The 12407-nt window shown below is 33.9% G+C and overlaps 1 protein-coding gene and 1 long non-coding RNA gene across 5 annotated transcripts in view; one reads left to right on the top strand and one right to left on the bottom strand.

Annotated features, from left to right (window-relative positions):
- PBX3 (PBX homeobox 3) overlaps window positions 1-12407 on the bottom strand; it is a 220004-nt gene that overhangs the window by 113074 nt on the left and 94523 nt on the right. The window lies entirely within an intron of this gene.
- LOC132662939 (uncharacterized) overlaps window positions 8406-12407 on the top strand; it is a 21040-nt gene continuing 17038 nt past the window's right edge. The window contains exons 1-2 of the long non-coding RNA XR_009602763.3: window positions 8406-8688; window positions 10037-10123. This is a non-coding gene — a long non-coding RNA (uncharacterized LOC132662939). The remainder of the gene's footprint in view (window positions 8689-10036; window positions 10124-12407) is intronic.

Genomic DNA, 12407 nt, shown 5'->3' with positions numbered 1-12407 from the left:
AGAGTACCACCAACAGGACTGTTTTAAGGAAATGACAGTAAAGATAACAGCACACGTTTATATAATTTTTAAGGAAACGTTTTTGAAATCTGAATGAAGAAAACAATCTTAAAATATTCTATAAGTGGTATCGGGTGTGAGAAAGCATAACACAAATGTTACAACTTCTGGAGAGATGATCTGTGGGAAGGGTGGAGAGAAAAGGAATGTTACCTGTTATCTCTGAAGAGCTGACTCTCTTTATAAATACTGTCTGTAATATCTCCTTTCTACCTATATCTGAAGTCCTCTGAAACCCAAATCCTACTCTGAGGAATTTCGGTGCCCTTGCACTCTGTCATACATGTTCACTATCATCAAGTTTTGAATGGGGGTGAAGCTGAGGAAGCTAGGAATATCTTCCTAATTTAAAACCATAATTGACTTTCAAGAAATTAAATTGTATTCTCTTTTTAAAATCACAGACCATACTGCACGAAGGAACGAATATTACACTGAAATTGGGCAGGCATACCAACCAAAAGCATTTCCAGATGGCAAAGAATTCACTGCAACGAGAATTACAGAAGTATATTCAAAGCAATATTCTGTCTTTGATAATTTAGAGGCAGCCATGATAACCACTATTTGTACATGACAGTCATATGAAATAATAAACCTTGCTAGCTATAAACATTACCAAATTCTGACACTATTGATTTATTATGTCTAACAGTGACATCAAACCAAACAACTGACAGAAACAATGTTACAGCTTTAAGAGCAGTTTGTCAACGATTAATACTGCCAAACGGGGTTTAGCTTTATGCTGGGACCGCTTGTCTAGCAGTTGTCAATCCAAGCAAAAATTACTACTGCCACACGTCTGCTAACACAGGCCCGAGGCGCCGCTCCGTTAGCCCTCATTACCCCGATCACTGCAAATACAGATGCAAGGCCAGTCCCTATTTAATATGCGTGTTAATTATGCAAATTATTAATTGGACTGGTGCTTGAGGACTTGTGTTTATGCCCAGATTAGAGTCAATAACTGTATCACACAGCATTCTGAGCCTGACCTGTGACAGAAATAAAGCTGTGCAGAAAGCAACATTTTTCTTACCCTCTTCTAGTTCAGCACACTAGCTCTAGATAGAGTATTTCACATTGATTCGGAAAGAGGCCTCACATGGGAGACAGAGAAACCACAAAATATATCTTTTATTAATACATTTATCTGTTAATATTCCTTGCCTGATATGGTTCATAATTATTTACAACACTCATTAAATTACTTTACCAAGTCTATTGTTTCTATAGCAAAGATGTTGAATGCATTAAGTGTTAAAATACATTTTTATAGTTATTTTTTTCCAATAAGGCTAGGGTTTTGGTCCTATTTATATTACATGTCCATAAAAATTGTATGACATGATATTATGTTGTAAATTTTTTTTTACTTAAAAAAAAATCATATAGATTTAAACCTCCAAAGATGGAGAGCAAAGCTATAAGGTTTTTCCAATTAAAATTTACAGCAGACAATGTTGTAAATTTTATACAGTTGTAATGCTTGCTGCAGTTGTACTGAAATGGGAACTATTGATCAGTATGATTTCCCAGGATACATGAAGGGGGAACAAGGTATTGCACAAACAGAAACAAAACTTTCATTTGTAAAGCTTTCTATTAGACTTTACTGCCCTCATTTGGTTCTAGATGCATCTATCTAAACAGGAAAAAAGTCATATTCTCCCCACAGAATTACAATAAAAGCAAAAACAAAAACCAAACAACAACAAAACACACACACACAGTTAATCAAAAGTAACACTTGTGCCCTAGTAAAAGCAATTTTGATAGACTGTCAAGATGATATCTATAATGTGATGAACAGATAATCAATTATCATTTGAAGGAATTTTTTAAAAAGGAAAAAGCCTTGAACTTCAAAATGAAAGCAAATCAACATTAATTAGAATAATGCTAGTAAAGCATATAATAATGGAAACATTAATAATATATTTATAATATTAGAAGTCATTTCTAGGAATACGTTAAAGTGCTCTATAAATTTTGTAAATATGTTGTTAGACTTTAGGACGTTCTTTTTTGAAAGTTTATTTATATATTTTGAGAGAAAGAGATCAAGCATGCACAGGGGAGGGGAAGAGAGAGAGAGAGACAGAGAGAGAGAGGAGAGAATCCCAAGCAGGCTCTGTGCTGTCAGCGGAATCCGATGCAGGGCTTGATCCCATAAACCGTGAAATCATGACCTGAGCTGAAATCAAGAGTCAGACGTTTAACCACCTGAGCCACCCAGGTGCCCCTATATGTTATATGATTTATATAAATTAAATTATTGGCATAAAGAAACTGGAAAACATGGTCTGCAAAGATGTGCTAATGAAAATATCACAAGCTCTATGTGAAATCAGATATACTAAAGTTATGCCTTCTTGGACTGATTCCTAACTAAAAACGACACGTAAGTTCTGATTCCCTTCTGCCTGGTTTTGTGGCAGTTTTGCTGGTGACTTTGTTTGACCTTACAAATAATATAGAATGGCTTTAAGTTATTCAACCAATAAAAGATACAGAATTCATGTCCAGAGAATTCCATGAAGATATGCCAGAAAGAGAAAATTAAGCTGTCTTAATTTAACTTGGTCACTCCATGTTTGATACAGTCTAGCTCACTGGTAATAAAAATATCTACAGTTTACCAAATACCAACTTTTTCACAGGCTCTTTTCATAATACCCTGACAAACAAATTAGATATTACTACATTTTTTATAATGAGAAAACTAACTTTCAAAAAAGTTCAATAATTAGTTCAAAGTCATAACTGTAATAAAAAAATAAAAGGAGGGGTGGTTGTAACCCAAGGCAATGTGATATCAGAACAAAAGCTCTTTAAACTCAATCTAGCTGTCAATTGTCCTAAAAGACAATGTTTAAGTACAAATGAACATATAAATGGGAAAAGAAAGTAGTAACTTTTTAGTCTCTCTGAAAAATCTGAGACAACTAAAGTTATCTAAGATGCATCAAACATATTCATTCAATGACAATTATAAAAGTGTATTTAAATCACCAGGGATGGTGTTTTAATGTTAATGTTAATTCCTACAATTCGTGGTATTTTCAGTAACAATTTTGCAAATACAAGTTTAAAGACAATTATTTAGGATCATTGGAAATTTTTTTAAATTAAAAATAAATCCATGACTCAAATGATAGATCTATCTTGATACAGGGCATGGTACTCTCCAAAGATTCCGATCAGTGTCATGTACGTGTGCATGGCTAGTCTATCGGAGCCAATTAATGTTCCTTGTTGAAATAATGCACAGTTTTTCACATTAATGCTCATTTATTAACTAATATTGGGCATTAAAGTATCTACTTTCTAAAATATGGTCTGAATCTTAAGGACTGAGAACAAACTAAGGTAGTTGGGGGAGAGGGGAAAGTGGGTGATGGGCAGGGAGGAGGGCACTTGTTGGGATGAGCACTGGGTGTTGTATGGAAACCACTTTGACAATAAAGTATATTTTAAAAAATAATAAAATATGGTCTGAAAATTCTTTATCTGGGTATTATTTAAATACTTTTTAAAAAACGTTTATTTATTTTTGAGAGAGACAGAGTGTGAGCAAGGGAGGAGCAGAGAAAGAGAGAGAGACACACACACAGAATCTGAAGCAGACTCCGGCTCTGAGCTGGCAGCACAGAGCTTGAACCGGGTCTTAATCCCATGGCCATGAGATCATGGCCTGACCTGAAGTTGGACACTTAACCGACTGAGCCACCCAGGAGCCCCTTAATACTTGTTTTTTGTGATAACTTATACATAATTCAAGAAGCTAGCAAGTGATAAACATTCATTCACAACCATGAAAAAAATTCTGAAAAAGAAAGGTCAACATAAACATAAATGATAACAACTTTTAATGGGGATCCTTAGCCCTTTTACTCAGATGATTATAATTTTTCAACTTCAATCTGACATTGAAATTTTGTATTATTAAACTTTGTACTTGGATAATTTTGAAGATTGTTTTTCCTTTCTCTTTCCACCTAAAGTCATCCAAAAGTTTGAATTATCAGGGCCCTTTATGGCGTCCAGGTCTGGGTGTATTTCAGTGTGTTCTAAGTATGTATAGTTTCCTAGCAGATGGCTAACCCTGTTTTTGTAAAAATGACTACACAAAATTGCAGCATTTACACTGTTTTGGACCTTGTCTTCCTGGTGACAGTTCCTACAAAAAAGATAACATTAGAGTAAAAGTATACTTAGGGACATAGCGTTAAGAACTATGGGCTATATTTTGAGATAAATCAGTAAGATCCTAATGTGTCAACATTATTTATAAGAGTCACTCTTTACACTTAAAGAAATTCTAAATTCAAGTCACAAGTGTAATTTAAATTCTGATGGATGGAAAAAGATGGTGAAGCACAATACCAACACATCCAAGGTCAATGATGTGACCTCAAGGTGGGCCAGTAAGTCACACACTATACACATTAACTCAACCAGACAATGCTGCAAATTGAGAAAAAAAGAGAATTTACTTAGACACTGAAGGATACACATCTCTTAACAAAATGTTGACAAAAAAACATTAAAAGCAAACAATCGTCTTGCCTTATACTAACCTAGAGTAGTAAGTCTGTGCAGATGGTATTATATGCTAATTAACAAAAACAAAACAAAACAGAGTTTGTTATTAGCATTTACAAATTCCTGAGGCAGGTAATCTGAGCATGCAATCACTATCACATACAGTGTTTAGAAACAGAGGAAAAATTTCAGAAAAACAACTGAAAAAATTTCTGAAAAAATTTTCAGAAAAATTCAGAAAAAAGTTTCTGAAAAATTTTCAGAAAAATTTCCTTTTGGAAATACTCTCATAAAAAGTTATAACAACTATGAACGTAACATTTCCTGGAAAAAAATCAAATTTTGTTTCACTTTATGTAACATGTTTCAGGACAGCATAAAAACAATGTGAGAAACTGACCTGAAACAACACCCACCTTCAGCGCTTCGGGAGACTGCATATCAGCCAATAGTTTTTCAAAGACTGAACCCACCTCCCTTTGATGTGCAATGGTACTAAAAAAGTAACACATTCAGTGTTTAGGAACCGGAATCTCATTCACACTACAGTGCTTATTCCAAATCTAGTCAATGATTCTGAAAGCCAAATTGCCTGTATTTAGTACTGATCAGTTATAATACAGAGAATGTACTAATTTAGATAACCTCCCACATTAACAGCTTGAATTAAAACAGGTAGTGAGAGACAACATCCTATTATAAAAGGGAAAAAAGAAATAACAATGGATGGATCTAATAATGGGAAAAGATAACAAAGACCTAGGATTCTAGCATCTGGCACTAAATGAACTTTTTTGTAAACTGAATGGCGGTTTCCAAAACTGCTCCAAGCATCATTCCTTTGCCAAGGCAGTAAACAGCTTTTATCAGCAATAATGATGGCATAATCCCAGCTAAAAAGGAAAGTAACATATGGCAGCAGCCCTCCAAATACCATCCCGACAAAGTAGGGGGCATTTTTATTACAGCGTCCACTTGCAGAAAATCTGCCAGACATCTCTTCCTTTTTTCTTCTCTTTTTATTTATTTGTTTTTAAACAGGTTATATCATCTTCTCTAAAGTGAATACCACATTTGGGAATTTTAAACCAATGATTTCTTTTTCTTAAAGCCACTCACAGACTTACACAAAGAAACTGCCGCATCTAATGATAGCTAATAAAATACAATGGAACTGCCTATTAAAAAAAGTCAAAAATTTTTGTAAATCTCTAAATTTATAAAACAAATGCTTTTAATTAAGGACATTAGAACCTAGCATAATGACAGATGCAAAGTGAGCACCCAAGAAATAATGAATTTCAGAGGCTAATAAGAGTTCTCCAGAAATTCAGGTGAAAAAGTAACACAGACACAAAATATCACTTGGTATAAAGCTGATAAACAATGAACTACAGTAAACTGCAAAGACACATGATCTTAATCTTATTTGTTATGTGTTAAAATGTCAGGCTTCATAATATATAGCACTGACCAAAACAATCACAGTGAAGTATTTTTTAGGCCAACATACTGTTTATCAATAAAAGTATAAAGGAGGATACTTCTATAAAATATCTTCTAATGGCCTGTGGGGTGGACTAATGAATCATAAATCCTACCTTGGTTTTCAATGACAGACCTTCTATTCTCATTGACAAGTCAATGGCTATCTTTTTTAGCTAGGCTCTTAATCTTTTCTTCATACCTTAGAAATATAATCTGAGAATGACGACAATCTATTTTGATTCAGATTTTAGATGTTGTAACGAATGGATTTGGAAAATCTGTTTACTAATTAATACAGTAATTATCATATCCTTTACATGTATTATCTTACTGTACACTTAGCCAAATGCAAACCTTTGTTTACTTCAGGCAAATTTATTAGCTAATGGAGGAATCAATGAAAAAGTAAAAGAATGTTAATATTTTTGACATCTCTACCTATAAATATTTTTTCAGGCTGAAAAATGTATCTAATAGCACCACTCACTGATGTGCACTACAGTTTACCACAGTGTCTATATTTCTGTTGTCAGTTTTACAGTATCTCCCTTCATTAAACCTATGAAGTTTTCCTTTTGATCATGCAACCAAGGCCAGAAGACAGATATCTTCCTGGAACAGAGCAGTCTGCCAAGTCTTTCACAAGACCAGCTTAACCTCCCTATTGATTTTTTCAACACTGCAGCCATTCATTGTTTGTGACATTTGGCTGTCGGCTCTTTAACACCCTTCAACCAAATCAATTTCATATTTTTGTCAATGCTCTGCAAGAGGATGAGTAAAACTAGGAACAGACTTAGCATGATTTAAAATGTTGATTTTCTCAAACAGTTTTATCTTTAGTTTTTATAAGGCTTATAAACTTAATTCATGTGCTTACTTATACTTCTGCAAAAAAACAAGATAAGCATTATAAATTATAATTTTTCAGGAAGATCTTGGGGGGGGAGGGATTATAATTTTCCAGTATAGTACTAACCTGATTTTTATTGAATTTTTAAAATTTGTAATTTTCATAATGTCAATGAATTCTTATAGAACCACATACTGCTTGACCTAAATACTACTACATGAAAATAGCAATGTTTTCTGTGGTTGGGATATTTGTAAAATATGTAAGAAACACTATGAGAGACAACATACACAATATCATCATTACTATATTTTCAAAAGGCAAACGATGTCAAAAAAGCACAATTCAGCATTTTGCTCAACCTTGAGTCTGAACTTTCTGTGTACCTAGATACTAAATGCTAAATGCCACAGTCTACCTTCAGGCTGCCAATGCAAAAACTACTTTTGACATCACTTAGAACATGTGGAAATCAAAGATACATATGTTCAAAATTGTGCCAAATCTCCCACCATTCAGAAAATTCAGCAGACTCTCATGGACATAGATAAAGAAACAAAACTCAAAATACTAGGCATTTTCACTTTATTTCTGTCAATAAATTTTAAGTTACAATTCTGCATTAATTTCTAGTAGGTTGCCTGCTTTTGGTGTTAATTATATACCAAAAAAAAGACTGAAATCTTAAAAATCACAGTAACTCATCTAAATATATATTTAAAGACCAAAAAAGTGAGTTAATAACTTGAAAAGCCTGATGTTTCCTTTGAATCATTATATATTATATACATATAATATGTAATTCTTCAAAATACACTATAATCTAATAATACCTATAGTTTGCTGGCATATGAATAGATGTTCCAAAAACATCCAAACATAGCTATGCTGAAGAGTAAGTAAACACTTAAAAGTTGCAAAGGTGATCTTAAGTGTAAGCATTTATCTAACACATTTGAACCATTAAAAACACAAATTAAGAATCTGGCAATTCATATAGAGTTGATGGAGTCTTTGGAAACACAATGCATATACGCACTTAGGGTGTTGCCAAAATAGAAATACCTACATTTCATCAAATCTAAGGCACCATTGTTTGAATCATAAGGCACCTCATGAATTTATGTGCTATTGTATGTAAAAAAAATTTTTTTTGCCAATTACAGCATGATATGACATCAATCGTTAGAGGCATCCTAATCTCAAAAATGTTAAAATGCGAGGAGGAAATGAACACCTTCAAACCACTGAAACATGGTCATGATGAACTGGAAAAACACCTACTCTTGGTTCTTTATGTGTGCCATTTTAAAATGTGCACGTTAAGTATTGTGACATAGCACCTCGAGTCACTTTGAAACATTAACATGACCTTTTGCCTAACAAACGGACTCCCACATTATCCTTTGACTCCTTATGGATCTGCTGCTATATGAAATACAGCCCAGTGAATAAAGCTCACCTGAGGAAACCCTATCATATCTATTATATTTGCAAATACATCATTCTGAGAACTTCAACTAAACAACTAAAAATCTGTGGTATATTCTCCACAGCAATGCTTATGGAAGAATCATTTTGGAATAAGAACTTACGTTTGAATAAAGTTTGCCACTCATCGATTATATGATCCTCGGCAACCTCCTTAACATCTCTGAGCCTCTCTTGTTTTCATTGATAAAAACAGAAATAATATCTGCCTCTCAGGCCTACTGAAAGAGTGAAATGAGAATAAGGTATGTAGAAATTCTTAATAGAATACTTGGCATACTGTGAATGTTCAATAAATGCTTTTCCTTTCTTCTCACTATCAAGATTTTGCAAAACCTGCAATGAAACCATACAAAAGCTAATGAATGGTTTACTCGAGATCAATCAGATATACATTTTTTAATCTTTTGCTTTTAAACTAAGCTTTATGCCCAATGTGGGGCTTGAACTCACTACCCACCCCCCGAGATCAAGAACTGCATGCTCTATTGACTAAGCCAGCCAGGTGCCCCTCTGATAAACAATTTTTATTTTAGATGTTGCTGATAGCTCCTCGGAAATCATGTTACATTATCATAGAATGCATATGGCAGCCAGTTGCGTATGCAGATGCCCAAGAATGTAAAGTTTCTCTAAGGCAGGAATTTGTTCTGTTCACTGTTACATCTCTAGCATCTAGAACAATACCTACCACATATTAGGCACTCAGTAAATACTTTTTAATGAATCAGGATTTCAAAGAATTTTTAATTTCCAATCCCACAGTAAATTTTAACTTAGTAGCAACTCAGTGAAGACAATGCAGTAAAAGACTATTTTTTTTACCTCTTCCATCCAAAAATTACTGACCATGACAATGTTAATCTTTTTAGTAATAATTCAACAGCAACACTCTAACTAATTTAACAACTATTTATTGAGCATCTATCATCAGAATAGCACGGTGCTAAATATTAAAGAAAAAAATCCTAAGTAGCATAACAATTGGTGTCTTCATGGAAAGACAAAATAATAATGTGCAAGAAACTAGAGATGACTCTGCTTCAAAATGAACCATATAGACAATAGTTTCCCCCCTGGAAAACTAAAAATTAAAATAATTTAGAACAAGTTAAAAAAAACAAAACGTGGAAGATTGGTGCAATCTAGAGACCGTATATAATAAAGTGATAATAGGTCAGTGACATGCTAATCCAGAGCGACTGATCATTATTCAAGAGACAACATAGGAGGTTTAAAATACTCTACCCTATGTAAAGTCTTCAGATTCCAAACCAGAGATTATTAGCCCTATAAAGCAGAAGTGGAAATATTTCACTTAAGGTAACTTATGCAGGGTAAGGGAGCATCAAAGAACTAGATGTGAACAATTAACATGTTACGTCCAGCAATGACTGTAAGGTCAGCTTATCCTAGCTCCTGTTCAATTGAACATGTTTACTGATACTACTCTGTGCCAGTCCCTGTGCGAAGCATCTGGATGTACAAAGATAGTAAGAAACCTACCTATCACAAAAAGCTATTAGAGGAGATACCACTTAATTTAGATCGCGGTGATCTATTTGTAACTCTGCAATTACAACTCTTCTACAGGTTAATTTGTGGATTAAAAGATGGGACAAGATAGTCCACTAGAGAAGATCCAGCTTCAAGATCATGCTTTGCTCACTTGAACAAATGGTAAGGGAAAAAAAAAAGTATAAAACAAGTAAATGACTTTTGTGGAAAAGTTGAAAAATACAGACAAGTATAATAATGAAAATGTAAAGAATCCTACTTCTACTACTGAGAGATAACTACAATTTAAATATTTGGTCTTTTTTTCCCAGTATTTTTTCTCCTTATATGAAAAAACTTGGAAAAAAAAAATCTAAGAACACATTACACTACTATTTTATAAACTGCTTTATAAATTTAGCAAACTTTATAAACATAGCAAAATTTTTCATATTATTAGGTATTCTTTATTTTTAAAAATTTTTAATGTTTATTTTTGAGACAAATTGACAGAGTGCGAGTGGGGGAGGGGCAGAGAGAGAGAGGGAGACACAGAATCTGAAGCATGGTCCAGGCTCTGAGCTGTCAGCACAGAGTCCAATGTGGGGCTCGAACTCACAAACAGTGAAATCATGACCTGAGCCGAAGTTGGACACTTAACCAACTGAGCCACCTAGGTGTCCCTAGTAGGTATTCTTCTGAAACATGATTTAAAATAAGTATATAGAGGGGCGCCTGGGTGGCGCAGTCGGTTAAGCGTCCGACTTCAGCCAGGTCACGATCTCGCGGTCCGTGAGTTCGAGCCCCGCGTCAGGCTCTGGGCTGATGGCTCGGAGCCTGGAGCCTGTTTCCGATTCTGTGTCTCCCTCTCTCTCTGCCCCTCCCCCGTTCATGCTCTGTCTCTCTCTGTCCCAAAAATAAATAAAAAACGTTGAAAAAAAAAATTTAAAATAAGTATATAGAATAATAATAATAATTTATTTTAACCATAATTTAACCATATCACTGTTGGATATTGATTGTTTACAATTTTGTCTTATTAGGAATAGTGTCGCAACTTAAACCACTGAGTAATTTAATAATAGATCTAGGGAAGTTTCTCCGCACAGATGATTCTAACAAATGAAAAAGGAATAATAGAATTAAAATATCTCTATTTTGTAATCCCAAATAAATCAATAGATGTAGGCATTGAGCATCAATAACTATCAACATCACAAAAAAAGGAAAGAAAAGCAAACTTTATGTGCCACCTGATATAAGAACATAACACAATCTATAAAGCAATCGTGCAGGAAAAAAAAGAAAAATTAATCCAGAATCTGATTAAGCCCAGAGACTCCAGTGTCAGCTTGCAGTAAATACAAAGAACAGAAGAACATGTTAAACTATACCATGGAGATGCAATCTGCAAAATACAGACCGGGAAATTATAGGACTACCAATCCTGTTTTTTCAGGGGGTAAAAAAAAATAGGGCAGGAAAAACTGTGGGGGGGAAAATGAAATGGAAAAGAAGCTTTAAATGCAAAAAGGCTTAAAAGATATACCAACCAATTGCAATGAATATACTTTATGTGCACTCTGATTCAAAGAAACCATTTGGATGATGATATTAAAGAATCATTGTTAATGTTAATAGTTTGGTATAATATGGTGATACCTTTTGGTATTTTATTAAGATTCCTGATTTCTTAGAGTTACATATTCTAGTAATTACAAGTGAAATAACATGCCTTGGATTTACTTTAAAAAAATAAGTGTGGGAGAACGCTAAAGGAGGTGAGAAGAGCAGGATTGGGCATGAGTTGGTCAAGTCTGGTGTTGGGTGTTTTACTGTTCTATCTTCTGTAGTATGACTCAAAATTCACCCCCAATAAAAACTTGGGAGAGAGGGAAAGAAAGGAAGACAGAAGAAAAGAGAAAGGGAAGATGCTTCTATGGTGATCACCTATGTACACGTATCTCTATGTCTGTCCCTATTTCCTTAGTATTAATTCCTAAAAGCAAAATATTTAAGAATACATCTTTTTAAGGTGTTCAAAATATTTCTCTAAAGTTACCTGAAAAGTTATGCTAGTTTATACTCCTACAAGCAGCGTGTATAATAGTGTGCACTTCCCTATATGTTCATCAACGTGTCTTATTTGAATAAACTGAAGCACAGTCTGGCAATGTCTAGTTTTAATATGGACACGAGAGCAGTAACACTTATCTGACAATCTTATACATTACATGGTACTATTGAGTATTTATAATGTTATTTCCCTGCCATATATACAATCATTCTACATGACGAGAAAATAAAGAAAAATAAATTTATGGGTAGGCGATTCATCATTTTTGTTTGGAACCTCAGCCTCCTTTCTCAAATGACATCTCCAACTCACATAAATCTTCTTGAAATTTTAGTAAGAGAAATTAATATTTACTTTTCTTTACAAACTTTACTGAATATACTTAGAAAA

This window comes from Panthera onca, chromosome D4 (genome assembly GCF_046562875.1).
Source record: "Panthera onca isolate mPanOnc1 chromosome D4, mPanOnc1 haplotype 2, whole genome shotgun sequence".
Lineage (NCBI taxonomy): Eukaryota > Metazoa > Chordata > Mammalia > Carnivora > Felidae > Panthera > Panthera onca.
The sequence above is the reverse complement of the archived record's forward strand: the minus strand, read 5'-3'. Positions and strand labels throughout refer to the sequence as shown.